The sequence below is a fragment of the Haemorhous mexicanus genome, chromosome 21 (genome assembly GCF_027477595.1).
Source record: "Haemorhous mexicanus isolate bHaeMex1 chromosome 21, bHaeMex1.pri, whole genome shotgun sequence".
Taxonomy (NCBI): domain Eukaryota; kingdom Metazoa; phylum Chordata; class Aves; order Passeriformes; family Fringillidae; genus Haemorhous; species Haemorhous mexicanus.
Window position 1 is genome coordinate 3,399,223 of NC_082361.1, and position 4,889 is coordinate 3,404,111.

Below are 4,889 nucleotides of genomic sequence, written 5' to 3' on the forward strand. Positions count from 1 at the left end.
GTGACCTCCTGCTCCTCTGATCGTGGCCCATGGTGCTGCTGGAGGGGCAAACCCAACAGGGCTCCTGCCCACCTGGGGCTGCCACTGGGTCTGTGCACTCAAATTTGGGTTTGGGCCTCAGTTTCCCTCAGAAGGAGCCAAAAAATCTGCCACTGCCACATCACTCGAAACATTGTGGGCAAAGCACAACTGGATTCAGAGCTATTCCCCCTTGCTCCAGCCTTCTCCGTACCAACACCCACCTCTAGGAGCCGGGGCTGGGGCAGACACCCCTTCCAGGCACACGCACTGGTTTCCTCCCCCAACAAATTGAAGCTGTAAATATCGATAGCCTTCTCTTCCAGGGCTTTTTAGTGCCCTCCGATACTTAGGAACTATTAAGCGCACCCATCATTACTAACCTGCGAAGTAAATGCGTCCTAATGGGCAGGCGAGCTAGGCTGGCCCCAACAAATCATTCCTAATGAATAGTACCTGGCACATCCATCACCCTTAAATGCCAAAGCAAATCCATCTGCGTTAGCCGCTGAAAAGAGCCAGGCGGATCTCGCCCTCCCTTTCTTCCCAAGGTAGGGGAGGCTTTGGCTCGCAACACGTGAGCGTGGCTGTTTCCAATCTTTCCCCATTCCTGCAGTCAGCATCTCCAAGGCGCATTTCTCAATTGCCGGGCTGCTCCCGCACACAATGCCGAGAGCGCTCTGGCAGCCGCATGAAAGGCTTTAAATAGAAACCAGCGTTTCTCCCTCGCGCTGCACACAATGCTTCCCTGACCCTTCGCCGACCTCACCCTCAAATCTGGGGTTCACAGCCCCAGCCTTGAACCCGGCTCTGTTTTTTCATGTTTGGCCTCTCTATTTCCTGAGGTCAGGCAGCCCACCGCTCCATTAGCATGAAGCAACTCAGGGCTCATTTGCCAAAACTGACATCCTGGGAAAGTCCTGATGAATTTATGAATTAGAGGCTACAGATGCCAGTAAAAGAATTAAGGACTTATTTATTTATATCTGTATTTATTATTATTATTTGCAGGAAATCGGCTGGGATGCTGCTGTTTGCTTTTTCTGAAAAGCGCCGCCAGCCTTGAATGCTGTGTCAGCAGCAGTTTTCTTTCAGAGAGGAAAAAACACTTTTTTTTTTTTTTTTTAAGGTCTGTTAGGGGTTGGGTTTTTTTGGAGGTTGTTGGGTTTTTTTTAATTATTATTATTTTTGGTTTTAAAGGAAGGTCCGGAGGAAGAAAGTTCATGGAGCAGGAAGCTGAGGGAGCCAGCCCGGCATCCCCGCGGGGCGAGGCGCTCTCACCTTGCGGAACGCGGGGATTGCGACACCCGAGCGAAGAGGTAGAATTTATATCCCATAAATCACGTGTCAAGTGCCTGCGAGGAGAGGTCATTAAACAGATGTATGAGGCAAGAGGCAAAGTCCATCCATTTCAGAAGACGCTCCCAGTGTCAGCAGCTCTCCAGAAGTCTCGAGAGGCAGAGGGATCCAACCGGCACGGCAGCAGCTTCCCCGATGCTCCCTTATTTATTTCCTCCTCTATTTATTCGATGGGATTTTCTCTATTGGAAGAAGTTCCCGGGCTTTGCTCTGTCCCCTGTCGCAGCTGCCCAGTGCGGGGGCTGTGGGAGGGGAGGGCGGAGGGTGGCACATCAAACAGCTCGGGAGGGATGGAGTGATGGATGGAGGCTGCCCTGGGATTAATAATCAAACCAAGAGCTTTTACTGGGCGTCATGTGGAAAATGTGGCTTTGGAAACATTTGTCTTCATCCCACAAACAACAAGTGGTGTTTCTTTCCCTTTCTTTGTTTCTCTCCCCCCCTTCTTCCTCCCCCTTTCCTCCCTTCCTCTCCCTCTTTTTGCTTTTCTTGCCCAGAATCACTGATTAAAATCTTTTCCATGCTTTACCTGCTCCAAGTGGCTCCTGTTCTGGTTTGATTTATGCTTTGCTTATCTCAGGCTTCAGTGGAAAAATAATGACCAGATAATAAAGAGCACTAAGTAGCTTTTCAAGTGACATGGCATCCGCTGTGGGACTGGGCTCTGCAGGAGCAGGGAGGGAAATGCAGGGATGGCCTCGGGCCAAAGCAGAGGGAGGAAAACAGAGGATAACGGGAGGACAACCACAACCTCGGGCCAGGGCTTCCTTAATGGGTGGAAGCTCGGGACACCCTCCAGTGGATGCCTCATCCCTGACCTGCTGAGGGGCAGGACATTTCATCAATGGATGTTGTGATCTCCCCAGGGCTTTTGGCCAGGGTTCCAGGGGCTGTCTGTCCTCCCAGGACAGGGGCTTCCCCCAGGCAGACTCATCAGGATGTTCCTTCCCACCTCCTTGTTTTCTCCTGGACAGACCCTGCCAGTGAGAGAGGAGACCCCCAGCTCCAATCTGCAGCTGATCTGGGGTGCCCAAACCCCTCTCCCTCCTGCAGCTCTGGGTCTTGCTGCTCCCAATGGATCTGCAACAGCTCCAGAGCCAGCAGGCTTCACCCACAGCAGCAGGGATCAGTCTGGGACTGACAGGCTGTCTGCAGGGCCACGGAGTCTCCCTGCTGCAGCTTTCCCCAGCCCTTTTCCCAGTGTCATCTGCTTAAGGAATCACCATTAATTTCAGGGTAGGAAGGACCCATTGTTTACTCCAAGCTCGGAGAAAAGGGAATGGTTTTGTTGCCAAGGAACTATTTTTAATTGTGATGTGCATCCAGCATGGTCAGCAAGGTGGCTGCAGTGTGGGAACAGCAGGAAAAGGGATGGAGGCTGGAGGGATAACAGCGTGGGTCATCATCCCATGGAAAACCTGGAGGTGTCTGCCCAGCAGCCAGTGACACACAGGAGTGTTCCCTCAGCCTGGGAAGCAGCAGTAGCCTGTCCCTTCCAGTCCAAATTCCCAACAAATCATCCCCAAAATGTGCTGCTCAGCTCAATTTGAAGAGAAGAAAAGACACAAACCAGCAGAGGCCCCGCAGTGTGAAATTATTGCCGAGCAGGGATCGCATGGGTCCCTCCTGGCTTGAAATAATCCCAAAGAATAAATGCTCTGGATCGCCTCCACGGAGCCAGGGCTGCGTGTGGGTGAGTCTGAGGGGGAAAGGAGGGATGTGCCCATTTCTCTGCCCCCTGTCCCTGGCTGGCAGCCAGCCCTTGACACCTCTGGCAGCGCCGGGGCTGGGCTCTATAAATACGTGTGCATGACAGATCTGGCAGCGCGTGTTCCTGTAAGTGATGTCATCTTTGGGGAGTTACTTAGCAACCGTGGAAAATGTTTTGGAGGCTCTAATTTTTCAGTATGGCAAAGCCATATATTTATGCAGCTCGGCTAATCAGCTGGCTGCCGAGGCAGCCCCGATGAGCTCATTTTCTTCATCATTATTTTATGTGAATTGGGCTTTTAGCACTAAAGAGGCCACAAAGATTTAATTCAAAAATGTGATTGCTTTATGTTTCCAGGGTATCATTAACATGGCATCTACGCAAATAACCATGGTAACAAACTGGTAATTAGTACATATATGGCACTTATTATTAATACAGAAACAGGACAAGTTCCAAATCAGCACAGATTACAGTACATTATTACCATAGTAATTACCTGCAGTAACACACACAAATTGAACTAAATGGCCAATTGAACTAGAGTGAGTGGCTTTTTATTCCAGTCCCTAAATAATGTGCATTCTTGGCTGAGTAGTTCAAGGTAAATAAAACTGTTTTTAATTTATTGCCAAGGGTTTTTTCCCCCCCTTTGGTGGGAAGGGCTGGGAATGGCAGGAGTCAAGAACCTTTTATTTTTTGCCGTGCTTACAGTATAATTATTGCACAGGCTGAGCCATTCCTGATTCCCAGAGAAAGACAAAGAGGGGTAAAAGTTATTCGTTTATTTTATTAGCAGGTTTATTTCTCTAATTTCAGCCAAGAAGTAATGTTCAGGGTATCTACAAGAGCCAATGCCAAATAAAGTAGGGTCCAAATCCAGTCTTTCAGTCCCTGGGTTGGGCTTTTTTAAATTGAGAGAGAAGGAATATCTGCATTTGGAGTAGGTTAGAAAACTGAACTTTTTGGAGATGATCACATTTATTAAACTAATGAAAAAACAGGGGTTTGGCCTAACCCTTCCCCTATGGGTTTGAGGTATATGAAAGTACTGAACCCACAAACCCTGAGTCAAACCCAAGCAGCCAAATGCACTGGCTGGAGCCAGCAGGGCTGGGATGAAGCCAACCCCCAAAAACAGAGGAAAAACTCAAAATTTCTTCTTATTCTCTCCATTTTGCTGCATTTTATTAGTCCTATCCCAGACCAGGGAGGGATGGAAACCTTCTCTTCCTGAGATCCTGGAGATGCTGAACACCCTGGGCTCGGAGCAACAGTGGCAGCAGACTCCCAGCCATTTAAAGATTAAATCCATCCCTCCATCCTAAGCATTTTTTTCTCTTCCTAAATGGAAATAACATTCAGAGAGACACTTTCAGCAGGAATCTGTCTGGCTTTTGTGTCTGCAGTTTGCAGACCTGGGAGCAGGAGCACACATTGCACTCACTCCTGTTCAGGGGCACCCATCCTGCAGGTGCATGGTTCAAGACCTCTGCTTCTTTTCTTCTTTTTTTCTTCTTTTTTTAACCCAGCCTTGCCTCCTGAAATGATTCTCCTGGGCTGTCTGGATGATGATGATGATGATTTTACCAGTCCCCACTTTCTTGGGAGGGCTTTCTTCCAGTTGACATTTTTTCCTGTCCAAAGCCACCCCGAGCAAGTTCTCAGCGTGCAGAAGTTCCTTGCTCCCCCTCAGAGGAGGTGCCTCCCCTCTCCCCAAACCAGCAAGAGCAGAATGAAAATCCCAGCCATTCAGAGGGGTTTTTTTTTTCACCTTTTCCTCTAGACAAGCATTAATATT

At 49.0% G+C, this 4,889-nt stretch overlaps 1 long non-coding RNA gene across 1 annotated transcript; it reads left to right on the plus strand.

Moving 5' to 3' along the window:
* Positions 1-407: 407 nt before the first annotated feature.
* LOC132337008 (uncharacterized) lies at positions 408-1,915 on the plus strand. The gene is made up of 2 exons (XR_009489048.1): positions 408-863; positions 1,219-1,915. It is a non-coding gene; the product is annotated as an uncharacterized LOC132337008 (long non-coding RNA).
* The last annotated feature ends 2,974 nt before the right edge of the window (positions 1,916-4,889 follow it).